This window comes from Microtus pennsylvanicus, chromosome 12 (assembly GCF_037038515.1).
Source record: "Microtus pennsylvanicus isolate mMicPen1 chromosome 12, mMicPen1.hap1, whole genome shotgun sequence".
Lineage (NCBI taxonomy): Eukaryota > Metazoa > Chordata > Mammalia > Rodentia > Cricetidae > Microtus > Microtus pennsylvanicus.
Genome location: NC_134590.1, coordinates 12642963 through 12670768, shown reverse-complemented (window position 1 = coordinate 12670768; position 27806 = coordinate 12642963). Strand labels below are relative to the sequence as shown.

The following is a 27806-nucleotide window of genomic DNA, read 5'->3' as shown; positions in this document are numbered from 1 at the left end:
ATAGAACTGCATTATTCTTGGATACGCCGTTCTCTACCTGTGAGCTCCCCAGCCCTGGCTCCATGTCTGAGCCAGTTGGCACCATTGCCGTTCGCTAGAGAGAGAGCAGGTGATGAAACTGGTCTCAAAGTTGCCCCAAAGTCAGTGACCGGCTGAAACTAGAACCAATGCCCAGACTTTGACCAACCTGTTCTTGCCTAAGAAAATGCAACATAAAGGGGACAAGCCAGAAGCCAACTCACAACTGCCCAGTGTCGCTCCAATTAGCATTCAGAGGCCTGGAGAAATTAAAAAGTGGGTTACACTAGAGGGCTCCATGCTTATCGCTCCGTGGGTGATAGGGAAAAAGAAAAGGATTTTGGGAGTTCACATCCAGCAATGAAGGAATATGTTGGAATATCCTCATCGAGGCCATAATGCCTCCTTCATCTATGGCGTATAGCGTGTCAGATATATAGCGTTTCCTGTATGGAAGAAGATTGTCCGCGAGAGCTAAAGCTTGAATTTCAGTCCCTGTTGGAATAACTACGTATCTTCCATGAACTAGGTCCTGTGACGTTCATCTTCATTCCGTGCTGCGTGGTGGACGGGCAGAAGGGACGGGCTTAGGTTCTGATGAGTGCTATTGTCCATGAGATTTTATCTCAAAGATGCTCTCCCTGCTCTTCCTCCCTCGGGGCAGCCTGGATCACCCAGAAGACGCCTGTCTTGCTCCTCCCAGGACCACCCACTCACAGGAAGGAGAATTTCCTTAATGATGGCAAGCGAGCACAGATGGACCTGTGTGCCCACGGGGAGGAAGCCTTTATGCACTTTTACCCAGATCGCATCAGAGAAAACCTGTCAGGAAGGAGGCACGCCCTCGCCAGCTCATGCGAGAGACATTTGCCTGTCCTAGGCTTATCCAAGCAGGCCAGCGGCAGGTGTATAATTTCTGGGCCAGTCAGTCAGAGAGAACCTGCCTTCACGCACTCCGTTGCTTTAGCGCGCTCCATCCTGTCTCTTGGGCTTGCCTCCGAAGATCCCAGCATCGTCTCAGGCAGCCAGAATCTAGGAAAGGCACGGAAGACACCATCATTTATTGACTGCTCTCAGCGCGCTGGCCTCCAACCAAACGCAGAATTAGATTACTGTACCTGACCAGTTGGTTCACATTTTAAACAAATAGGCAGCTAGAAGTGAGTTAGGTGGAAAGGAAGGGTGGAAAAATACACTCCAGGGAGAAGCCGGCGCTGGGGAGGGAAAACCGGTCAGAGCCGGTCACTTTGAGAGCCTAAGTAGGACAGGATCTTAACCCATTTCAGATCCAGTTCTGTGTTTTTGGTCGAGAGGACAGATGAGTTCAGCCCCGCGTGCTGTCGGTGCCGGTCCATTTCTGTCATTGTTCCCATCTCTGGGCCACCAGGCACTCTGTGCAGCGCTAACAGCACGTGGCCAGCTGTGGCCTGGCAGACATTCTTATTCCTCTTCCTCGTTTAGTGTGTTCCCCCCCCCACACACACACTTTTTATCTTTTAGACAAGGTTTTACTATAAAGCCCTGACTGGCCTAGAACTTGCCATGTAGACCGGCTTGGCTTTAGATGTGATCCTCCTGCCTCTGCCTCTCAGCTGCTGAGGTTGGGCATGAACCCCACACCTGGCTTACTTGGTGCCACTTTTTCCCCTTCTTTTGTGGTGCTAGGGGTCAAACCCAGGGCCTTGATTCTATAAACAAGAACTGTCCCTCTGAGCTGTGTCCCCAGCTGTTTCCTGTCATTATTAGTACTAGTACTGGGGAAGAAGCCTTATATATGCTAGGCAAGCACTCTACCCCTGAGTTGAGCCTCAGCTTGAACTTTGCCTGTTTCTCTCTGAGTTTCCAAAGCCTTACCAATGAATGCTTGTGGAATGTATATGTGTTGTATGTATTAATGTGTGTGTGCAATGTGTATGCATGTGGGTATGTATGTATGTGTGTGTGTATGTGTGTATGTATGTATGTGTGTGTATGTATGTGTGCGTATGTATGTATGATGTATGTAACCCCATGGAGCAAGTGTGATGATTGTGACCGAGCATCAAATGGGAACCAGTCCTAAGCTGTGAGATGCTGTAGGAGCTCAGAGTAGACACACTGTGGATGGGAGTGGTCAGACAGCCTTCCTGATTACAGTACTCTGAGAGGATGGATTAGGAGTGGACTAGCCAGTGGTTGGAGACGGCACTACAGAGTTGGGGACGCACTCATGGAGCTCGGAGAACAGGGAGTGGACCACGTGGCTAGAGCAGACTCCACATACTCATCATGTGTAGGAAGTGTGGCCCGCGTGCGAGTAGACAGAGATGTTTGAGGTGTAGACTTTTGGCAGAAGGAAACCATTGAAGCTGTTTCAATCCAGCCACAAAGAGATAAAAGGAAAGTTCAAAAGAAGTGAGTGCAGCAGTGCCAGGAAGATGGGCTGGAGCATGCTGTGCCCGAGCCCACAGCCTGGCAGGAATGCACAGCAGCATCCTGCATGCCCACCGCCTGGTGCAGCTCCAGACTCAGTGAGAGACTCTGGAGCCTGGGGAGGTGGCGGTAGAGGTATGGTTTGTATCTAGGGTCTTCTCTCCCAATGAGCACAGCTAAGCATTTACTCGGGCTTCATTATGTGGCAGCCACTGTCCTAAGCATTTTCTCGAGTCGCCTTCACGCCTTTGAAGCTCTCCCATTACTCCCATTTGACAGATAAATCAACTGAGGCACAGAGAGATTTAGTAAATTGCCCTATATCAGACAGTCCCTAAGATGCAGGGCTGGGTTTCAACAGGATATAAGGGCATGCGGGTCCAAGTCTTAGCCACAAACACTCGCTTGAGCAGGTTTGTGGGAAGATTTACAATATGATGAAAGCGATTCTAAGCGCGGTGTGTGTTATCAGCACTCAGGAAGGAGATCAGAGGGGCATTTCCATACCAGCCTCCTGTCATCGTTATTAATTTCCTACTCCAGCTAAGGAGATCAGCACCCACTGGGATTTAAAATCTAACAGGGTAATAATGCTTTCTCCTCTGCTGGTGTGTGTGTGTGTGGTCTGAGGGTGCGCATGCTCACGTGGACCGAAGCCACTTCAGGTGTTTTTCTCAATCTCTCCGAGGTCTTCCACTGACCCTGCAGCTTCTTGATTCCGCTAGGCTGGCTGTCCAGCAAGCCCTAGGGACCCTCCTGTCTCTGCCTCCCCTGAACTGAGGTTATAGGTGTGTGCCAACACAGCCAGCTTTTTACGTGGGTGCCCACGATCTGAACTCAAGTCTTCAAATGTGCGTAACAAACACCTTACCAGTTGAACCATTTCCCCAGCCCCTTTGTCTTTTAAACATTGATTTATGAGCAATTACAGACATAATAGATATAGAGTCTGTTTCCCATGTGACACCCTCCCCCACCATGGTCCCCAAATCGTCCTCTACTTTGAGGTAGAAATTTTTCAGGCTTTTTGGTTTTTGGTTTTGTTTTGTTTTTTGTAGAGCCTGCTGTATTCCCAGCACTTATGTCATAGTAACTCTTTCCCTAAGAATGACCACACGATGTTGTAGCGCAATGCTTTGGTTGAACTGATAAGACCTCCTTGCGAGCTGCTATGCACAGCTTTGTCTTGTTTCATTTCCTTTAGAAGTGGCATAGGATGTATGTTCCCTTTGACTGGTACCCAGTTCTTTACCAGTCAGCAGAGCGGTAGATCTGATGTGACCCAGATTCTTCCCTTGAAGCTACTCTTGTTTCCTTTTGTGTCTCGGATAGGACACAAAGGAGAAGCCGGCTTCAGTGGGACTGGGTTTTTGGTTTCTGTGCAAATAATAGAAGGTAGGGCTGGAGAGATGGCTCAGTGGTTAAGAGCACAAGCTGCTCTTCCAGAGGTCCTGAGTTCAATTCCCAGCAACCACATGGTGGCTCACAACCATCTGTAACGAGATCTGGCGCTCTCTTCTGGAACACAGGCATATATGGAGGCAGAAGGTTGTATACATAATAAAAATAAATAAATAAATCTTTAAAAAAAAAAGAAACAAATAATAGAAGGTAGTGTTTGTCTTGTACTTACTTTAAGCCAGTAAGTATTCCTAGCCCCATCTTACAGATGGCAAAACTGAGGCCTGGAGAAACTAAGTAACCTACTTGCTTGGCGTGGTAAAACTAGGGATTCGAAAGTCTGAGCTTGAACCTGCTTCATTGGCTCTAGAGAGCCTGCACATTTAGTAGCACATTGTCTCTTTATTGCTTATACAAGTCTCTTCCTTAAACTGATTAAAATGCAGTGGTTTCCATAGCAACGTGTAGCGGTCAATCGTAGAGTAAAAGTCAATCACACTCTGTTGGTTCGCTGTATGGCACCCTTCACAAATACTAGCAGCTGAAGTGTGTGAGAGGAGGTGTTGTCTGAAGCAGCCCCACCCTTCCGACTGCTGCTTTCTGCAGGGCCTCCTCTAATGTCACAAGCCATGAGCCTAGAGTCTGCTCCAGTGCCCATCAGCATCCCCGGAGGACCCATCCTTGAGCCTCCGTTAGCATCAGTCAGCTGCTGCTCAGAGGCCATAAAGGTGGTTCCTAGAGGGTCCCTGGTTCATGTAATGTTTGCATTCTGACGGGCAACAGGATGGCCGTAGAAAGGCTGTATCTATCCACATCTAGTAAAACCCACGCAGAAATCGCCAAAGAGCCTACTGAAATAGTCAAGCCTTGCTAGAAACAGCCAGAAAGAAGTCTGGGATTTTTGTTTTGTTTCTGTCTAAGTGAGCTATGCTGGTTTAGGACACAGCTTCATTTAAATGAGCAACATCGTTGCCCTGTCCTTAGCTGTGAGGCGGGAGAGAGCGTACAAAGGCGTGCAAACACCCACGGCTCGATCCCTAATACCACAGAGGTTTGCATTATTGTGTTATACTGGATTCTGTTGTGTCAAATAATTCTTCCTGAAATATGAAACACCTACTTGGGGGCGGGGGCCGGAGAGATGGTTCAGAGATTAAGAGCACTGGCTGCTCTTCCAGAGGTCCTGAGTTCAATTCCCGGCAACCTTATGGTGACTCACAACCATCTGATATGAGATATGGTGCCCTCCTCTAAATAGCAGCTGGACATTCTTCAGTTCAGCTCAATCCTGGCAAATCTACCCAGGGTTAACAACAGATCCTCAGGCTAAGAGCTCCTTCTCTTGTTATGGTGGATATGGTGTGTCCCCTATGGGTTTATTTAAAGACAGCCCTCAGGGGGATGGGATTGGGTGGTGATGGGACCTTTGGGGATGGACCTTATGGGAGATAGGTAGGGTATTTTTCTTTGTATTAACCCTATCACCTGCTGTTCTAAGATGCCAACGCTTTCATCCTTTGAAGCAAACTTGCAAGTGTTTTCACTTTGTCTTCTTCCAGCCTTTGAGGACTGCCATCGTTTCCCTGCCTAACCTTGTCTTTTCCAAGTCGGCGTCGTCCAGTCCTTCACCCATCCCTCCTCCACACCACTGGGTCCTGAGCTGTTAAGGATCCTCTTCCTGCTCACACATGAACTAGGGTTCCCAGTGTCCTCCTTGATGGCAGGCTGAGTTGCCCCGGTTGCTCTCAGACTGTGGCATCAAGAACAGACAAGAACAGCAACGTTCCTTGTTCTGACTGCTGTTCTTCTATCAAGTGTGCTAACCGGGTCTCAACCAGTTCTTCAAAAGGAAAACCAAAGGACTTTTCTGAAATTTTGTTTTGAAAACCATTTTTCCCCCTGAGTACAGGCACTGACGTGACAAATGCCAGGGCTTCTTAGGAAAGAAGAGAAATTCTGTAGTATATCCTTCACGTGGGTTGCTCTTTGAAGTGAACCACATTCCTTACCTCGTTGCCTTGATGGAGTTGTATTTCTGTGAATTTTTTGCCTCTCACTTTGAAAGCGCCCAGCCATTGCTCCTTCGCTACAGGACATGGCCACCCACTCCAGACCCATGCAAGCGTTGTGACTTCACAAGAAGTGCAAGTGAATTGATGGAGTAGGGATTACATCAAAAGCTTTCCTCAGCTGGAACTGTGAGTGTGTGTGAGTGTGTATGAGTGTGTGAGTGAGTGTGAGAGTGTGTGAGTGAGTGTGTGAGTGTGTGTGAGTGTGTGAGCATGAGCATTGTGAGTATGTGTGTGAGGGAGAGTGTGTGTGAGTGTGAGAGTGTGTGAGAGAGTGTGTGTGAGAGTGAGCATTGTGAGTGTGTATGTGTGAGGGAGAGTGTTGTGAGTGTGTATGAGTGTGTGAGTGTGTGTGAGCGTGAGCATTGTGAGTGTGTGTGTGAGGGAGAGTGTGTGTGTGTATGAGTGTGTGTATGTGAGTGTGTGTGAGTGTTTATAAGTGTGTGATTCTACTGGCTGAGTTACATCTCCAGCCCCAACCTCCAACTTGCACCATCTTCTAAAAAGCGTATATGTGATGAGCGCATCTGTGTAGGAGAACATTACAGAGAATTATCACATGTAAGGAAACCACTATTAAAACCAACAGTGTCCATTAGTCATTCACTCGATCTAAATTTAAAAAAAGACAAAATCTTAAAGGCAAGTGAATTTGAAATAAAGGCCAGCTAACTATAGAAGGGAATGCACTGCACGAGAGTGGGTATATATAATTATAGAGTAATTATGCTGGAGATGTAATCACATGCCATCAGCTACTTAAATATTTTGCCAGGGAAAATGGATCTACCCTGAGCTGCCACCCCTCCTGATCTCCAAGACCCATACTGACTTTGTAAAATGTGTGACATGATTTCTTCTTAGAAGCGATGACCTTCTCTTGGCCAATTAAAAGGCGCTGCTTTGTGGGATTGGGACCCATGCTCAGGGGATAAAAGGAAATTGAAACTTCTCTCAGACCGAGCTAATGATGCTAGGAGCACTTGAGATTAAGAAAAGAACAAAGTCAGTTTTAAAAAGATTTCCCAAATCAAAGGGCTGCTCTCTCTCAAACCCAGGAAAAACCAGAGCACAGTTATCAGTGGGAACAGTCATTTGTCTGGATTTCTCTCTCTCTCTCTCTCTCTCTCTCTCTCTCTCTCTCTCTCTCTCTCTCTCTCTCTCTCTGTGTGTGTGTGTGTGTGTGTGTGTGTGAGAGAGAGAGAGAGAGAGAGAGAGAAATACACACAGCAACACTTGGTGGGTGGTCACTGTGGCTGTAACTATCACCTTGGCAAGCTGTATACTCTCTAGTGTACTTGTTACAGCCGTTTGTATTTGTCTACTTGAGCACAGACCTTGTGACTCAAACAAGAGAAATTTATTTGCATCTCGGTCTGCAGACTGTAGATCCTGCAGGGCTCTCTTCCTAGCTTGCAGATTTTCACTCTGTATCCACATGGCTTTTCCTAGATAGATGCACTTGGAGGAGTCGGGGGGCTTAGCTCTGTGGTTTATGTTCATTCATTCATTCATTCATTCATGCATGCATGCTTGCTTGCATGCATCTTGTTGCTGGGGATCCTAGCCAGAGCTTTTATGTCTGCTGGGCAAGTGCTCTCCTGGTGAACCCCTTCTTACTAGTGCAGTAGTCACTCTGGTTGGGGCCCCATCCTTGTGATCTCATTTAACTTACATCTGTGTGTGAACACACACTCATACACAAGTACATGTGCACATGCGAGCACATGGAGGCCAGAAGGCGACTTCAAGGGCCATTCCTTACGTGCCACTCACATTTATTTTTTTCTACCTGTCTCTGCTTCCCCAGCGTTGGGGTCATCAACGCTCTCAATCATCAGGGTTTTTGGCTTTTTGTTTTACGTGGGTTCTGAGGAGCAAACTCAGGTCTTTGTGTGTTAAAGCTATCTTCCTAGCCCCTTGGTTAACCAGTAGAGGCTCTTTTCTCCAAATATAGATGCAGTGGGAATTAGGGGTACACACATTTAGTTAATAAGCCCTTCCCACCATAAAGTAGTTGGTCTAGAACTCCTGGACTTGCCAGAGGGCTGTGTTTCCTGTACACTTGCCTGACAACTGAAATGCCTTGAGTAACTAACTGGCTGGCAGGTAGTCAAGGCTGGTGTTGGGTCTGCTGCTAAATCCGCAAATGCATTAGTTGTTCAAGGCATAGATCAGCAGCGGCTGAGCTTCTTCACTACAGATCTGCTTGCCACAACCTCAAGGTCGGCTTACTAGCGGGGCTGCCTGAGAGCAGTTCTCCACCATCAGCCACAGCTCTGAGACACTCGGCGTCTACCTAGCAAATCAGGCGCTGGCGAAAGGAGCTTTGCACGTCTCATTTTACTCCCCCCAGCTTCTACCTGGTGATGGTTGTAGCATCCATCTTGGTCATTCCTATTTGTACCGGGACTCTGAGTTACCCAACAGGACTTGGAATGCTGCATGCTGTCTTGGGAATCCTAGGGCGTTTAGGATGGAAAGGTACAGGGACACAGTTTTGCCTGTAACGTGTTAAGCAAATACAAATTCCTCCCTAGGTGCCATTTAGTTTTGATGCTTTTTAGCTTTGAGCTGGGTAAACAGACACCGGTGTTCTCAGGCAAGAAAGATGACTCTGGGAGACCTAGAGACGGCTGGATGGATAAGAAGGTCATTGGGGAAAGGCTGAAGATAACCAGCAGACACCGACCATAAATCTGCCACAAGGTTCAGACCGGGGGTCATGAAGCTAGATTAGAGGCAGGGGTCACTATGCTGACCTTAGAACTTAGGTCCTGATTCTGACACCTCTGATCAGCCTCCTTCATCATGCTTTTTTGGTCCCAAATATTGGGAGGTTGGATATGCATAGATGAAAACTGTAGCTGACTGCTGCAACCCGTGTGACAGGTGACATGGTACTGCTGTGACTGGGAGGTCAACCAGTGTCCCTTGCCACAGGCTCTGCTTCCCTGTGCTGTGTCACATGATGCCAGTTTTAATCTTTGTGATTTGCTATGGTCTCAGGAGGCAAGGCCTTCCTGCAGAGAGGTACCAGGCTGTGAGTTTGCACAGGATATGAAACACATTTGAATTTTTCTTTGCATATTTTACATGCCCAGCAATATCATATGTTAATTTCTAGACCCAAATGGTCCAGGCATTCTGAAGGGTTGTACTATGAAGCAAGCATGAACAATATAGGTGAGGGATGGGGGATGTACACACCACACACACACACACACACACACGCACACACACACACACACACCACACACACACCACACACACACAGACACACACACACACAGAAGGGTAGTAGGAGGTTGGAAGACAGGGCCATGCATCACACCCCACTACTTCTGAATAGAGTTTTTCTTTGTTTCAAGTGTTACTTACAAAGTAAGATTGAACCCCCTTGGGGCTGATGCTGGGACAAGAGCTAATACTGTGAGCAAACTTAAAAACGCAACCTTACTGCCTGGTTTCTCTTCAGTCTGGTTGTCATTTTTACTGCTATGCCTCTGAGTTGCTGGGCTTAGGAATCGTATATTGTGGATTTTCCATGTGCAAGGCTCTGCTGAACTTTTATGGGTTGTTGAGACAGGGTCTCACTAGGTAGCCCTGGCTCTCCTCAAGTTCTCTATATAAACCACTTTGGCCTTGAACTTACAGAGATCCATCTGCCTCCGCTTCCTGAGTGCTAGAATTTAGGGTGTGGGATTCCACACTGGGCTAGAACTAAAATATTCAGGGTGGGCACCATTCATATCTTAGGCTGGGTAGGTCTTTGTTGTGTGGGAACAGTGTCTGCCCCAGGCATTATGGGCTACTTAGGAGCGTCCCCGATTTCTATCCAATTGATATCACTCCAACTGTGACAAGCCAAGTGGTTCCAGACATGTGCCGAACGTCACCAAGAATCAAAATTGACCCTGGCAGCAAACCACCGCTGCTGACACCTGAGTATCAGTGATGGAACATCACGAATGGCAAAGTCGTGAGCCCGAGAGTCCTGTTCTTCTCATTCCTCTTTTTATTTATTGAGCCTTTGCCCTGTGCCATGAATTGTGCTGGGAAATACAGACACAAGAGTAAGTCATAGTTTTTACTGAAAGGAAGAGTTTAGCAGAGAAGAAAACTCATAAATAAGCAAATTACCAATCGGCGAGGTTAATGCAAAGGCATGGCCTTGCAGAGGGACTGGGGACATGTGTTTTTCACGGTCAAGGGCATAGAGTTGTTTGGAAGCAGCCGCTGGAGACATGGAAGGGTTCTTCGACTTGCTTGAGCTGAATCTGAAAAGACAAGATGTGGGTGGAGGTGCGAACCCTGATTATTCTGAGGGAGTGCGGAAGGAAAAAGCCTGGGGTGTATTGGGAGCTGTGTAGGAAAAGTTGGGAGAGAGGGGCAGGTGACTTTGTTTGCCGCTCTGTCCTTCATTCCAGACCAGTGGTTCTCAACCTTCCTAATGCTGCAACTCCATCTTTTTTTCTTTTTGGGTTTTTTTTTTTTGAGACACAGGGCTTCTCTGTGTAGCTTTGGAACCTGTCTTAGAACTCACTCTGTAACCCAAGCTGGCCTCAAACTCACAGAGATCCACCTGCCTCTGCCTCCCGAGTGCTGGGATTAAAGGCGGGTACCACGTGGTGCCCGGCTGCGGTGACTCTTTAATGCAGTCCCTCACGTTATGGTGACCACCAACCAGAACATTATTTTGTTGCTAATTCATAACTGTAATTTTGCTATCATTATGAATCTTAATGTAAATATTTTTTGGAGATGCAGGTTTGCTAAAGGAGTTGCAACCCACAGGTTGAGAACCACTGTTCTAGATGGTGAGAGGCCACTGGAGGGCCTCAGGTGAGAGCGTGCGTGTTTTTTTTAAAACCAGTTGCATGTATGGATGGGTAAGCAGAGAATGAGTAAGAAACACAAGGGCCGAAGCAGGGCCACCGTCTAAGAGGCCAAGGGATATTGAGGACTTGAAGTAGAACGGTAGCAGGAAGAAAGGGTTGAGACGTATTTTATAGATTTATGACATTGTGGCCCGTGCTATAGGTGATGAGAATATAGATGAACACCTATCCTGTTGGCGTCGGGTGCCACTGTCGTTGTCTTGTCTGTGGGAAATGCCCAGTGAGGGAGTCATTGTTGCTGATAGCGTATTAACTTAACCCCACTTTACAGATCAGAAAATCAAGGCCTGGGGGAGAAAGGTTGCTAACACACAACACCATAGCCGTGGCAGAGAACTTGGGGCTTGGGAACAGCTTGATCACCTGATTTCCAGGTTGTCCTGCTATGTGCTTTGGCTGAGTCTGGCGAAAGCTGATGCAAAGATGAGTCCATTCAGGAAGAAAAGTAACCATGGACACAGTTGGCTTTTCTGCTTGGCAGATGCTCAGTCATTATAGAAAGGAGACATAATTTTAATGAAAATGATGCCAATATATTTACATATCTTTCTTCCTGTGTTCTACATCAGAGAGAGCAAACAGCTTGCCAAACATTATATGCAAATATTACCCATGTGAGCTGTAGCTTCGGCTTCTTCTCAGGTTCTGTAGAAACAAGTGAAGGCTTGAGGCCCCACTGTGTACTGTTCTGCTTCTGTATTTAAATGTTCTCCTTGTCTCTGTAGATGCAGAGCCCAGGGCAGAATTGTGATAAACACTTGTCAAATGATTCAGTAATTTATGTAATACCTTAGCCTCAACATGAAATCTTTGTAGTCCTATCGTCCAACGATAATAATATGACTAGAACAGGAATGACCAATAGGAAGGAGAAAGGGAAGACAGTACTGGACTGAAGGGATGCATAGCAGTGTGGTTAAGATAAACACAGATGCCCCCATGACTTCCTTCTGCGGTTGCTTTTTAACCTCTCCTCCAAATCTCAACTTCAAAGCTCCTACAAGAATCAAGGTGCCACAATGCAGGATTTACTTATATTTTTAGAAAGTTTTCCAAAAGACAAGTTAAGCCTGTCTGACAGCGGCAGTGACAGGGCTTGTCGTGGAAAAACTGAAGAATGGCTATAGCCTGTGACCCGGGACAGCTCATAGAACTGGTAAGAATTGCCAGGGAATGATGCTAGTGTTTATGGCTGGGGCTTACCTTCCTTCTCATTGGGCCTGGATGTAAGAGTCATAGCGCTCTAGCTCCCCACAGCTGCCAACATCTGTTAGCTGTGTATCCGACACTCTGATTCAAAAGTGAACACACAGGCTGGAGAGATGGCTCGGAGGTTAAGAACACTGACTGCTCATCCGGAGGTCTTGCGTTCAATTCCCAGCAACCACAAGATGGCTCACAATCATCTGTAATGAGATCTGGTTCTGTCTTCTGGCCTGCAGGCAGACACGCAGACAGAACACTATATACATAATAACTACATAGGTAAAAAAATAAAATGCAGGTACAGCTTTGTACTCGTGACTCTCAGCTCACACAGACCACACTGCTGAAGCGCTTACTCTACAGAATTGGATGGGACTTGATCTGGGTGGAGTCAGGATTCCTGGAGGAGTGAATATACCAGAAAGCTTGAAGGCAGCCCCTTATCTCCCATCCCTGCTATTCAGCTTGATTCTAGCCACAGAGAAGCTGTGGGCTGTGGGGGTATTTCTGGTACCCCCTGATACCAGAGTCCCCTCACCATCCCCAAGGCAGGACTTGCTACTGAGTTCTTCCTTAGAAACTATTATTGAGCAATAGCTTGCTCTAATCCCAGTGCTCAAACTCAGTTCAAATTTTAAAAACATGGTTATTCCTTTTACAGAGGATTTTACCTAAACTTTAACCCTAGGCAACCAGAATATTTTTTTCGCTTATGCCTGGATGCTAGGTATCTCTCCGGGTTAAACTGATATTCCCCTCTGTCATATTGTATTCACAGACCAGATCGGCTTGGGTTACTTCTCCTAAGGCCTCTCTGACAGCTTGGTTAGTTACATAATGCCTCCTAAAAGTCCATCTCTGTCCGTCGAAATATGACAGTCTGGGGAAGATCTTTCACTATCTTTGGGAGCGGAAAGGACCTGTGTTGCCTGTAGTGTGTCCAGGGTGGGACACACAGTAGGCTGTCAAAGAACACTGTGACTACTTGGAGGACATCTTCAGGGTGGGGGTGTGTCTGTGGCTGGAGCACTTGAAATGCATCCGATGGGCTCTCAGGGGTAGAGGCGTGGGGAGTGGACACTATGCATTGTCACTTGCTTTTGATGGGCCTCAGGGTCCCCATGTCTTAGTTAGCTTTCTGTTGCTAGGATAAAGACCATGATTAAAAGCAGCTTGGGGAAGAAAGGGTCTATTAGCTTACACTTCTCAATCACAGTCCATCACGGAGGGAACTCAAGGCAGGAATCTGGCGGTGGGAACTGAAGCAGATGACATGGAGGAACCCTGTTTACTGGCTTGCTCTCCATATCTTGCTCAGGGGCAGCCCTGCCCACATTGGGCGGGGCCCTCACACATCAATCATTCATCAGGAAAATGCACCATAGACTTGCCTACAGGCTAATCTGATGGAGGTGTTTTCTCAGCTGAGGGTTCCTCTTCCCAGATGATCTGAACTTGTACCAGGTTGACAGGAGAACTAACACACCCCATACGGAAAGGTAAAAAGGACATAACAGCTCTTACTCAGGAGTTGTGAGAAGTCTTACAGCTCCTGGTACGTGATAGGTGACTTATATAGGTGCATTTGTTCCTCTGATAGTCCTACGGGGGGGGGAATAGTTTTCTTTCTTTCTTTCCTTCCTTCCTTCCTCCCTCCCTCCCTCCCCTCATCCCTCCCTCCCCTCCTCTCTCCATCCCTCCCTCCCTCCGTCCCTCCCTTCCTCCCTCTTTCCTTTCCTTTCCTTCATTCCTTTCTTTGAGACAGGGTCTCACCATGTAACTCAGACTGGCCTGGAAATCGATACATAGATCCAGCTGGCTTCCAGCTCTCGGAGGCCCACCTGCCTCTGTCTGCTGAGCGTTGAGATGAAAGACGCACACCACCACACTCAGCTAGATGTATTTATTTATGTAGTGCTATTGAAGAGAGGGCTCACGCTCAATATCAGCATAAACATACATACATATTTACTTTACCAAATGATCAAGCATTGTCTCTGAGTCAAAATCCTGCTGTGTGGGAGAAACACTATTTGAAGTCAAAGGAGCTGGTTTGGTTCCTTTTGTGACCTTTTCTTCTGAAAAGAGACATGTGCTCTATGTACAGCTATTCGTTGTGTCCAAAGCCATCTGCTCTCCCTTGTCCTGAGTACGGATCCTCAGTTACTGCCTCCTTTTCTTCCGCTTGCGTTTGGTCCTGAGCACACTCTGCTGTCTTACAGTAACAGGATTGAGTGCAGAGCTGCTCAGGTCCCCGTGGAATCCAGGATCTCTTTCAGCAGAGCAACAGTGACATCCATTGGCCTGTTTACTAGAAAGGCACGCTGTTTGACTGTGGGACCTCTGGATACAAAAATATGAAGACTATTTGGTAGCCCCGGGGGCAGCAGGGGATTTAAGGACACCAAGCTGGTGGCCAGCACAGTCTCTGGTCCTCTCAGCCTGTGCTGGTTTCAGGACCCTTTCCCAGTGATGTGATATTAAGACAAGTGCCACCTGTCTTCTCTCTGGTCATGTCAGAGGTTGTCCTTTCTGTGAACTTCAGTCCCTTACTGGGTTGCAGGCAGCCGTTGGTGTGGGATCCACATACCTAACACACTAACAAGGGTAATTCTCTTTCCTTCTGAATCTTTCTACAGTGATCAGATTGATGCCAATACTTGCTTTCATGGCTATCAATGGCTTTTCCATACAACTTCAATAAATCCCCACAATCCTATAAACACTGTTGTGGGGGTTTAGCATCCATCAAACTCAGGACAGGAAGTAGAGCGCCAAATGACAGAGCTCGGTAACTTACGTTCACTGTCCCAGACAGAAGGAACTCAGTCATCACAGACACGTGGGCAACATTTCTAGAGGTGCCCCGAGGAGAAGACGCAACGATGAGATCAGGGGGAAGAGAAGACTTCGTGCGTGGAGATGACCCAGCAGTGAGCACGGGCTCTCAGGTCTCAGGTAGACCATGAGGTTGCTGGTTTCCATCTCCATAGAGACCACAACAGAAAAGACCAAGACTAAAATTATTTCTTTTTACCTAGTCAGCATTGGGTTACTCAAGAAAGCCAGAACAGATGCTGGAGAGATGGCTCAGCAGTTAAGAGTACGTTCAATTCCCAGCACTTAATGTCAGGAGGCTCACAACGGCCAGTACCTCCAATCCCGGGGGATTCGACACCCTCTGGTCTCCACGGACACCCAGACACACACCTCTCTCTCTCTCTCTCTCTCTCTCTCTCTCTCTCTCTCTCTCTCTCAAACACACACACATTTTAAAAACAATTTTAAAATAAAAGATTAGCAACAAGCAAGACAAAGCGTGTCCTAAAACTCTGGTTTAATAAGGGCTACAGAGTGGAGCAGTAACTTCTAGCCATACATTGTTACGAGTGGTTGTTCCTGCAGGAAGACGCAGAACAACCTTCTTATTCCTCCTCATTATGGTGTGTGTGTGTGTGTGTGCGCGCGCGCGCGCCCACGTGTTAGGGTCCCAGTAATAGCTAGACACGGACACCCCCAGGGTGAAAAGACCAAGTAAATGGTCTCAGTTCAACTCAGTCAAATTATCAAGCATCTCTGCATTTCGAAACCAGGCATGTGGCAATACTGACGCATCCGACACACCACATTTATATATGGAAACAGGACGGAAGGATTCAATTTCACATGCCATCATTTCGTGATGAACCTTTTTTTGGAAAGGATTAGAGAATTTGTAACAACTAATAATTTGTAACTATTTGTGATGCATGCAGCCAGGCCCATAACTGACTCATCTAATAAAGCCTTTTTGGATGATCCTTGGGGTTAAACAGCAATAAGTGACTCAGCCAGGGAGAGCTCATTTGCATTCTCTTCCTCCTGGCTGCCACCTAACAGGGGACTTTTCCCACCTCGCCTTTGCCTCTGTATTCCACTGTCTGTTTTCCTTGTAGATACCCACACATCCTGCAGCCTCGCCTCCTTTCCTGGTGACTGCATGCCTAGGTAAACTCACAGGAGAGGGTCCCGTGCTCCACTCCCTGTGCATAAGAAGCCTTCTGAGGACAGTGTTTAATAGGTGGTCCAAGACTTCCTTCCTGCCATGCAACTGTTTGGGCTCCTTCTGGGAACCTGGAGCCCACATTTGAAACCTCACTCGTCACAGCGGTGGTTGTTTTGGTTTAGAAACTGTCGGATTAGATAAGTGGAGTTTAACCCGAGGTTCTTGACTGTGTTTAGGATTCTTACAGAAACACCTGAGTAGAAACCTAAGGAATCCTGGGAAGCTGTTATGGGCTTTGGGAAGCCTCTTACAGTGTGAGAAAAGATTAAGTTCGGGGCTAGCCAGAAAGTGGGTGTTTCTGCATGTGAGAGGCTAGAATATATGCTGTTGAATTCCTTTTCCAATTTATTTAGAACTAGTTCTATTGGCAGGTAATTTGCAGTCTGAAATGTTTATACCTTAGTCCTGACAGATAAATACCTGCCCGTCTGTGTCGTCTGACCACTGGCAAGATGTAGACCACGTTCATCACCCCAGATGGATGCCAAAGGCGCCCATTGTCCTCATTCATTTTTCCCTAGAAATACAAAACAAAAAAAGGGGGGGTAATAAAGGCATAAAAAACAAAACAGTATCAATTTGTAGACCATAAACAACCCATCAAAAAATATGTTACTGGCTGGGAAGATAGCTCAGCAGGTAAGAGTGCTTGCTGGGCAAGAAGGAAGACCTGAGTTCAAATCCCATGAACCTACTTAGAAAGCTGGGCATAGTCATGAGCGTGTTCATAACCCCAGCACTGGGGAAGTGCGTGCAACAGAAATAGGAAGATACAGGGGCTCAGTGTCTGCCAGCGCACATTTGCCTACTCACATGAATCTTACTGTAAAAAAACGGCAACCTGTAAGAAGGTCATTAAAAAAAAAACCAAATGAAGCCAGTGCACACCTTTACTCCCAGCATTAGGGAGGCAGAGGCAGGAGGATCTCTGTGAGTTCAAGGCTGCAAGCCTGTGTTGGAGGAGGGATCTGCTTGTTCGTTTCCAGCTGCCCAGACCTGAAATAATCACACAGAAACTGTATTAATTAAATCACTGCTTGGCCCATTAGCTCTAGCTTCTTATTTGCTAACTCTTATATCTTAATTTAACCCATTTCTATTAATCTGTGTATTGCCATGTGGCAGTGGCTTACCAGGTAAAGTTCCCAGGGTCTGTCTCTGGAAGGGGCTACATGGCTTCTCCCTGACTCCACCCTCCTTTCTCCCAGCATTCAGCTTAGTTTCTCCCAGCTAGCTCTGTTCCCCTATAGCTCTGCTATAGGCCCAAAGCAGTTCCTTTATCAATGGTAATCACAGCACACAGAAGGAAATCCCACATCAAGCCTGGTCTACATAGTGAGCTCCAGGATAGCCAGGACTATATAGAGAGACCCTGGATAACACAGTAAAATGTACGCTGTGCAAAGTTATGAGCAAGAGAACATAAAAAGGGAAAACATATGTGGTATGGTGGTGATTCTGTGGGAGACTTTCCTTTACAGCTCATTTTGTTCCTTGTTGACATGTTGCCTGCACTAAAACCAGAAAACAATAAGCAGAAAACATAATGCCAAATTAGACAGAATGCCTCCTACCCTAGCCCTCCCTCTGTGATATTTTCCAATTCCGATGTCCAGCTTCTGTCTAAGAAGTTGGGGCCACAGTTTCCATGGGCGACGGTCCTTGGAAGGCCTCCCTGGACAGGATGAAGACATTCCAGTGAACCGTCACCCCCTGGCTTGTTTCTGCCCTGTGGCTCCTTTTGCTCTGTAGTTCCCTCCTGTGCTGATTTGAGACACCTTGCTGGCTGTCCAAACAGCTTCTTATCTGACCTATGTACCCAAGCATGCTTGGCTCCCATTTCCTGGCAGTTGGAGATAGCAAGCCAGGTTTACACAGTGGGTGAGCTGCATGGGATTCCTGTGGTTATCAGCATTCCTAAAACTGTGGAGAATACCCTTTTTCTCATGAACTAGTTTATTTAAAAATGTATGGATTTTTAAAATGTATTCTTGTTATTGTGTGTATTTCTGAGGTGTGTGGGTATGGGCATTTTGTGGGGTCAGAGGACAAATTTATCCTTTTATTTTTTGGGGGGCGTTTTCTTTAAGACAGGGTTTCTCTGTAAAACCTTGGCTGTCCTAAAACTAGCTCTGTAGAACAGGTTGGCCTTGAACTAACAGAGCTCCGCCTGCCTCTGCCTCCCCAGTGCTGGGATTAAAGGTGGGTACCATCATGGCTCAGCTCAGAGGACAACTTGTGGGCATCAGTTCTGCCCTTTCTCGTGGGTTCTGACCAAACACAGGCTGCCAGGCTTACCTGGTAAACACTTTGGACTACTGGGCCATCTTGCCAGCTCAGAAGGTTAAGAATTTAAGGAAAGCCGGGCGGTGGTGACGCACGCCTTTAATCCCAGCACTCGGAAGGCAGAGGCAGGCGGATCTCTGTGAGTTCGAGACCAGCCTGGTCTACAAGAGCTAGTTCCAGGACAGGCTCCAAAACCACAGAGAAACCCTGTCTCGAAAAACCAAAAAAAAAAAAAAAAAAAAAAGAATTTAAGGAAAGAAAACATTTTGTATTTGTAAAGTCAGGTTAGTTCCCATCTAAAGAGCTGAGTGAGCCACACATTGCCAGAACCTTTATGTCATTTCCGTGTGCTTGTTTCTGATTGGTGACTCTTCTTTGGCTTATGTAGCCGGAACGTATAGATGGCTGATAGTGTGACTCTCAATCAAACAATCTTATTTTTATTTTAACGCACTTTATTGATTTTATTTTTATGTGTATGGGTGTTTTGTCTGCATGTATGTAAGTGACCACATACCTAGTACCTGCAAAAGCCGGAGGAGGACATGGGATTCCATGGAACTGGAGTTAGAGGTAGCTGTGAGCCTCCCCGTGAGTGCTGAGATGTGAACCCAGGTCCTCTGTAAGAGCAGTCAGTGCTTGTAGCCTTCAAGCTGCCTCTCCAGCCTCAAGAATCTGATTCCTTTTCTTCCATGTGAGGAGGTGAGCAGAGCTTTCAAAGGCAACACCGTCTGTGCTATTATTAAATGATTATTGGCAGCGGTGGTGCTAGAATCCATTCCCAGGAATTATAATTCATTTGACTTGGAGTCATTGCTCAGCCTCTGTGATCTTTGTTTTTGATTGTTTAATTGTGGTTAAAGCAGCTACATGAATAAATATACATAATACTAGTTACTAACCTAGCCAGTTAGTTTTAAGTGGACGGTTCAGTATTGTCAAGTATTTTTTTAAATATTTTTGTGGTTTATTTAACTTTATTTTATGTGCATTGGTGTGAAGGTGTCAGATCCCCTGGAACTAGATCTTCAGACAGTTGTGAGCTGCCATGTGAGTCCTGGGAATTGAACCCAGGTCCTCTGGAAGAGCAGTCAGTGCTTTTAACCACCGAGCCATCTCTCCAGACCCTATTGTCAAGTATTTTTGAACATTTACCTAGTCTGTGTAAGACCTTGGGCTCCATCCCATTGTCGAAAGCAAAGTATATTCACATTGGTGTGCCTTAGGAATTGCTCTCCAACACCCACCTTACAAAACTGAAACTTCATGCAGAACAAAAAGCAACTCTGGCTCTCTACAGACAATACAGTCTTCCCACTTTCCCAGCCCCAGGGCCCTGACTAAGTCTTGGTTTATAGGCTGTTTGCTAGGTGATTCAAATGAGCCCAAACTGAAGACCATTGACTTGTGTCCCACCCTAAGCAGGCTCTAGGCTTTTACAGTTGTTATTTTGTTACTGTAGTTGCCAATGCCATCAAAATTAGGCGGGATAAATTTATTGCTCACATAATAACACAGGACTGGACATGTTCTTGAGCAATAACAGTCTTCTACCCTGGGTCGTGAATGGAGGAATCGCTTGGCAGCCATCCTACCTGAGAGGTGTTTATCCATTGCCACACTCAGCCAGTGTAACCAGGTGGGCATCCAGGCGAGGTCGGTTCGATTTCCTATCTCCCTACCTTTGATAGCTTATGTTTAATTTCTTGACCCACCTTCCATACCAGTTACAGGTGTGGCATCTGGGCAGGTGTACCAGGAAGCTGTGACATTCCTGGAGCACCCTGGACCTATGTATGGTCCCTGCCAGGAGAGCCAGCCACTTGGAGGAGAGAAGGTGCTGGAAGGTACATTGCTCTCCCAGGAGTGGCGAACCTTGCCTGGATGTCCTATGGACTTCCTGTTTTGTGCCATTACAGCAGTTCAGCTGGTGTTTGCTGGTGTTTATGGCTATTGAAACTTGCCGAGGTTATTATCTTAATTCCTGCCATGTGCTATAAATCTTCCTGAGTCTGATAGAATAGATGCATTGCCCTGTTCTGGTATTTTCCCAAGAACTGTCTGTTTTGTCCGCGTGTGAAAAGGAGCAGGTTGTTTTTGCTTGTTTGTTTTGTTTTTGAGATACTTGGACTTTACTTACACCCTTCCTCTGTAACGCAAAATCCAAAACTTCTCCCTGCGCCTTGCTGGGGTAGTCTTTCTCTTTGCCATCAGGTGTGACAGCCTGACCCCATGTCATCCCTTCAATCTCTGATAAGTGCTGTCCTGAAATCCTGCAGTATCAGCTCCGACCTGCCTGACCCTGCATATTACAGAAAACTTGAAGTGCGCCGTGAAGTTCCAGCTAGACATTTTTATCACAAAACCAAACAGAACCAGGTCACAGCATGACCCTCTGGATTAAGGGGAAAGAAGAGAATTTCCCCCGAGGAAATGTTTGGGCTGAAGTATTCAGTGATTTAAAGGGATATGTCCAAAGGCCTCCAAAAATGTGCCGCTTTCTATATTGTATGTGTAGCATTCGAGAATTTTGTGGTACCCAGTGTTTCTTAAAGTTAGAGAGAGTTCTGGGTTCACTCGGTGCAGCTCTAGATTTATGTGATTGTTTATTATAAAAGCAGTTTATGTATTTCAGCTTGCCTGAGTTCTGTCAGAATGGTGTTGACCGAGGGACAGCCCTTTGGATGGACTTGATGCCACTGAACTGTGGTTTGGGTACACTTGGTTACTTACACCTACCACGGTTTCTGAAAAGGAAATGCTGTGTACATAGCAGATGTTATAACTGCCAAGTGATCCAAAATGATCATTTAGTGGGAAGTTCTATCAATTTCTTCTGTGGTGAGATTAATAGAGAGAGGAGACTGTCACAGGCCATGGCTATGATTATGCCCCAGGAGGGAATCTCAAGGTGGGATTGGCTGCTCAAAATAGTGGCCTAAGTTTGTCAGGTGTTTTGAGGAAGCTAACAGAAGGTCCCAAGACCACACTAGCACCGCTGGCTGTCCCACCCACACGTCGCAGGTAGCTTATGTCAAACTGATGTCCCTCTCCCCATCACCGCTCTCCCTCTGTTGCACCCAGCTCCATGAATTTGGTATTAGCACACATCCTGTTGCTCAAGCTAAAAGTCTGGGCATCTTCCTTGACCTTTTCTCTGTTCTTAGTCAAATTTAACAGACTCTTACTCTGCCTGGCCACTCCCAGACAAGCACATAAATGTAAAAGGCGGCAGTATTCACAATGCACAAAAGATGGGGACAGCCAAGCCATATATCAGTTGGTAAATAAATAAACCCAATGTTGTACAGCTATACAATGGGACACGATTCAACAATAAAGAGGAACAAGCTATTGACACTCGCTATAACATGGATGAGTCTCAAAGACATAGTGACAGAAAGCCAGCCACTTAAAAGCCTCTATTGTGTGGTTCTGTTTATTTGAAATACCCAGGAAACACAAATCCATGAAGCTGAAGGGAGGAGGTTCATTGATAGCCTAGGGCTGAAGGTGCAAGCAGGGATGGGGATGAGAGAAATTTCAGGGTGATGAAAATATCCTAAAACTGGAATATGGTGATGGCTGCAAAATGCTATAAATTTATGGGGAAAGAAATCAATTCATATTCTTTTAAGAAGAGCATTTTATCCAGAAAAGATTTTTGATACTTCATATTGAACCATACAGACACATCTTAAGGACGGGAATGCCAAGGGGCATGACTGTTTAAATGGATAAGGCTCTGTCCTTTGTGCCTCCCTACCTTTTTTTCCTCTTCTATAGCAATCTTTTAATCCCTGGCCTCAGTCAAGCTCAACCATATGACTGTTCTTGTTTGTTCAGCAAATATTTGAGAGGCGCCTGGTGTGCCAGGTACCTAGCGCTAGAAGCCTAGCATAAGTCAAGTGTGGAAGCCATACACAAGCGACAAAAGTTGACACCAGATGAGCGATGTTGGCCTAGTGGAGCTTACATTCCAAGCGCAAGGCCATCACCACCTCCAGGCTGTATGATGGAGGCTGCCTCCCTTCCTGACCCCTGGCCTTGCTCCTCTCCACCCGTGGCCTCTACAAAGTAGCCCTGTTCCTCTGCTTAAAGACTTCCAATGGCTTCCACTTGCCTTTGGATAAACTTCTGACTCCTAACTAGGACCTGGCAGGACCTTCACATTCAGGGCATGTGTGTCGGCGCACTCATAGCTGTGTGGTGCACATGGAGGCCACAGGAGGACATATAGGAGTCGCTGGAACTAGAGCGTGAATGGTTGTAAAACTGCCAAGTGGGTGCTGGAAACTGAACCCAGTTCCTCGGCAAGAGCAGCCAGTGCTCTTAACTGCTAAGTCGCCCCTCCAAGCCCTGGTTTCATTAGTCTTCTCAAGGGAGTGGATTTCAGTGTATGGAGAAGAGTATCCTTGGCATGAAGAGGCTCTTGTCTCATACCTCGAGAATATCACCTTCATCCTAGAATTCACAGAGTTAAAGGAAGCATTCGTTACAATATTTGCTGCTTGTCCTTTCAACCATCTTCAAAGAAAAGTGACTCCAAATTGCGTCAGACCGATCAACAAACCCTTCTCTGCTTTCTGGAGAAGGCTGAGGGAGGCACGGAACTGGAATCCTTGCTCCACTTGGGCTTGTTGAAATGGCCATCCTCCCTGGATCATTGGTAGACTTTTAAGTTGGAATCACATAGGAGGGATGGAGTATAGACTAATATCTCAGTTTTCAGAAACTTCCTCCGTTCTGCATGAGTAATGTTAAAAATAGCCTGCTGGCTGGGGTTGAGCAACAAGACTCCCAAGGGGACGACTGTCAGCTCTCCCTTCTGGTTCTGCAAACTTCTGTCTGTTTCCCTGCTTTGTCTCCTTATAAAGACGGAGATTTAATCAGAACCACTATGCGCCAGGCTAGACGGCTGGCGGTTGGGTGGGTTTACTTAGCAGTCCAGGAGCGGGTTCTCATGAAGAAGTAAGACTATTTCCTTTCTCTTCATTTCTTGTTCTTCGCTTTTCAAGATGAGAATAATTCTAATTGTGGTAAAGCATATAAAACATAAAAATTGCAGCTGAACAGCTCAGTTGCATTAGGACAAAGTGTAAAACAGATCAAGATTCTCTATTCACTCTGTCTGATTTAGTGTACAATTAGTTTAAAAGATAGACTTTCAAAGTCTGTATAATGTCCTCAACTTCTTGTGTGTCGGGAAGTAAAGATTTTTAAATATGGAGGGGGAATGGATGGATGTGTATGTGTGTGGATGGGAAGTGAGTATGTCGGGGGGTGGGGGAGTGAGTGGGGGAGTGTGTATGTGTGTGGGTGTGCGCGCGTGTATGTGTGTGCGCGTGTGTGTATGGTGGATAGGTGACTATATATATATATATGTGTAGGAAGATACCTATTTCCAACAACGTTGATTTCTTACTATATTTCTCTAGGTTAGGGTTTTGTTTTCCTGTTTGTTTGTTGTCTCCTGCATATTTTCAGATATTGAGGGAGGCTGAAATCCAGTCTCTCTTTCACATAGCCCTGTATGGAAGTGTCTGCTAACTGTGGGGAAGCAGAACCATCTTACTTAGCTAGAGCACCTACGAGGATTCCAGAACAATTTCCTTCCCGCCCCACCTCCACCCCACACCGAGCCCTCCCAGTGGTCTGCTCTAGGCAACTGTTACACACTGGTCTCTGGCTCACACGGGCTGCAGGGGGTGAGGAGGGTGGGGGTATGTATGCCGGCCCAGGCGGGTTGGCTCCAGCTTCCTGAAGTCTGGCAGTCAGTTAACAAGGAAACCAAGGCTGTAAATCACTGGCTCGGACAGTTCCTTCTGGGAAGTTTCAAGGCCTGTCACGGTTTTTCATTCCTGCACGTGGGAAAGAGCCCAGTGCTCCCTGAGACACAGACGTGACTGTGGACAGAAGCAGGCTCTTCAGACACAAGCATGGCCCGAGATGAGCGTGGTGGGTACAGGCAGGGAACGGGAGGGAAGCACCAAGCACGCTGAGTCTGGGATGAGGCCATTCCAGAAAGAGTCGGAATCTCATGCTGGACTAAACAGAGATACTCACAATCTGCAGCTGCTGAGTAGATGGGAGAAGAGTTCCCAACTGACAATTAGTGATATAAACGGAATTTAAAGCAGTATTTGTCTGGTGAAGTTGGTAGTTTTAAATCTCCAATAGAACGCTTGGTGGGCTTCCATGCTTGCTAAGGAGCACACGTGGGCTCACTATGACGGTGTCAAGACCATGGGGGCATGCTGCAGTAGAGCAGGCAGACAGGACAGGCCGAGGAACAGGGTTAGAGAGGCTCTTGAGGCTCTTTGGTGTCAAGAAGAGATCAGGACCAACGAGACGACTCATCAGGCAAAGGCACCGATGACCCGAGCGTGGAAAGAGATCCAAGTCCCTGGCATTTCCCTGACCTCCACATGCATGCTGTGACAGACATGCATGTGTGCCCCCTCCCCTCAAAACGTTGAAAACGAAAGGGCTGAATAAGAAAGGTAGAGATTGAGACCCTGCTGAAAATATTTGAGAGTCTTTCTTAGTACACTGAATAAGAACACCTTTCAGACAGATTGGGTTCTGTAGTGGATCTGATTGGGAACACAGGACAGCCATATGTGATCCACGGCAGTTGATGGCAAGTGCCAAAAGCTTTGGTTCACAATTCAGGGGAAAAAATGGCAAGAGCACGCAAGGACAGACAATGAGAGAATGGGGCTTCTTTAACTAAAGGGATCAAGGACAACCTGGGCTCACAGAAGTGAGGTGACAGGCCTTTGTTTCGTGATGTGGGAGGCTTTTTTAAAGACAGACCTCAGACTGGCTTCTAACAAAGAGTTCTATGCTTTGTTTTGTTTTGCTGTGCTGTGCTGGGAATCAAACCCAGGGCCTAAGCTTGCTAGGTAATTGTAATCTTATTGAGCTGTTCTTCTGGCCTGGCCTGTAGGAACGTAATTCAACTATATCTACATGTGCTGTGTGTCCACTGCAGGACATCCGAGATGGATGAGGTGGATTCCCTGGTTTTGGAACACTGTTAGCCTATAAGGGGAGACACACACACATATTACAACTATTTTACCAGTATGGGTATTTTGTCTGTGTTGAATCCTCTGGAACTGTCGTTACAGACAGTGTGCTTAAGGCCTGAGCCATTGCCGAACCCCAAGAGACTTTTGTTTTAATTGTATCAGTATGTTAAGCGAGGGGAAATGTGCTAGAGTCTGTAGTAGATGGCGGACGTCTTTCTGAACATCCAGAGGTTTTCCAGTAAGGGCCGCAGAAGTGCCTCTGAGAAAGGAATACACACAGATCTAGGAAATTGACTAGGATTTTCATAGTGGAGACGGGGGTGAAGGGAGAGACCGAAACCCAGACAAAGGAAAATGTGAGTCAGGTACACAATCCAGAAACCAGGGAATGCTGGCAAATTCTAACCATCTGAGTCATTACAGGTGCCTTGAACGCAGTCCCCTATAGCTGCGCTAACGTAGGTGGAATTGGGCACAGTGCCCTGCACTTGGCAGGAGGCATGCTGCTTAAGAGGAATGTATTAGGGGCTCTACTCATCTCCCGTTGGTAAATTGGTTTATATATAGCTTTCTTTTGATGCTCTCAATAGCTGTGGTCTTTGCCTACAGAGAAAGGCCTTCCTTTCTCCTCCCTCTAGGAGATGGACACACTCTGGCCACTTGTTGAGATAATTTCACTGACAGTCTCTCTTGAGTTCTTTGGTTACCCAGGCTGGTGTGGGGAAAGCCTGTATTTGGAACCAGCATTCCTGTTCTCCCCTCTTCAGTGATGGACCTCCAAGTTATTTTAAGCTGGCCTTTGTTTTCTTCTGTGACTGGTCGTGGCTACCTTTAGGTATTGTTGTACAGACTGAAAGTCAGGTATACAAAGCCTGCGCTGTGTGCAAACCCGGGCAGTCAGTCGCCTGTTTCTGGGCAAGACTGTTGTCCTGATTTCTCCCATGAGGCAATGGCAATCAAGAGCCAGTTAGATCTGCTCAAGTGTTTGTGACCTTTTTGACTTTAGCCAACATAAACAACCTTTGGATGCCTCCCAAATGTGCTGGCTACAAGAACTTAAAAAAAAATTCTATCCCATTTTATCTTCTGGTTCCTAGGCAAGAAGCTAAGGTATGTAGAATAACAGGGACATCCGGCTTGGAGGGGAACAGTTTCCTGGACACCTACAAGGAAGGAGAAAGTCCCGCTTAAGAGCAAATAAGCTGGAAACTGAGACAGACTGGGGCTAGAATCTGCACATGAAAGTGTAAACCGTGATGTGAGGCAGCCGAGGAGGCAGACCAGAGGAGAGGGACCACAGGAGATGGCTCTAGGAAGAGTCAGCACCAGGGCCTGCCGAAATCTCTTTTAGAGGCTCACGGTCTGCGGTGTTGACCGCATAATAAGGGGCAGTGCCTTGGCTCCTTAAGGTTAGGAATGAAACTGAGCCGCCAAAAGGGCCGCCATATCTGGTTCTTCTGTTTTGCTTTGAAAGCCAAAGCAGCGCGCCCTTTAAGACTGTCAGCTTGCTGGTGGAAGCGTTTTATTTTGAAGCACAAATACTAGGATTTACAGGTGATGGTGGGTGGTGGAAAACTGATTCTGCCCCTTTAGGGGCACATTCCACTCCGCACCTCAGTTGTGAGCAGTCATCAGAGTCACCTGCATCTCTAAAGTCCCAATTTGCTTTACCCCAGACGCTTTCCTTTTTAGTAAAAACCTCTCTCTTGAAGTTACTTTTCCTCACTGTGGAGACATTTGAATGGCCATGCTGCGGCCTTTAAGTTTAAAGTATTTCTATGTAGCCAAGACTTCACACATGGGAGTAAGAAAGAAAGCATAAGAGGATATCATTGGTGCTAAGAAAAGTAGCAACAGGTTTTTCATGAAAGGCCAGAGCCCCGGCAGGATGGGAGGGTATGAAATGACAACTCTCTGACCACGTTTCTGTTAAAAAGTAGCAGGCAGGCACACTGTTGTCTTCTGGGTAGCTCTGCAGTAACTGCTGGTGTCTTTGATGAGTCAGGGAAGCAGCGAGTCATAGGTCCTGCAGCCCTGGGGAAACACGATACTTTTAGTCATCGGGACAGATAGCAACAGGTCATTTTGTTATTTATCATGCCAGTTCACCAAAGAATCACCTGCCTCCGCGCTCTCCTTAGGTATCAAACGAGATTAGACTCAGATACTCCAGCTTGGATTTAAACCTTGTCCCCACGGCTGGCGAGCCCAGCTGGTTTCCATTGCAGGGCGCCTCCTGGCCCAGGTTTCTTTCTGTCACTCAGCTTTTCTCGTGGACTGTCTCCCATCTAGCTATCCGGCAGGTGCTCACACAGGAACACAGAACAGTTGGTCTCCACAGGAGCCAACCGGAATCAGACCCATGATGTACTAAGGTTATACACAAAGATTACGCAACTTACCCAGGGGCTTGAATATCCACAGTTCCAGA

At 46.7% G+C, this 27806-nt stretch overlaps 1 protein-coding gene across 6 annotated transcripts in view; it reads left to right on the top strand.

The window, feature by feature from the left end:
- The window catches only part of Shroom3 (shroom family member 3), a 280782-nt gene that overhangs the window by 183853 nt on the left and 69123 nt on the right, over positions 1 to 27806 (top strand). The gene's annotated exons all lie outside the window — the stretch shown is intronic.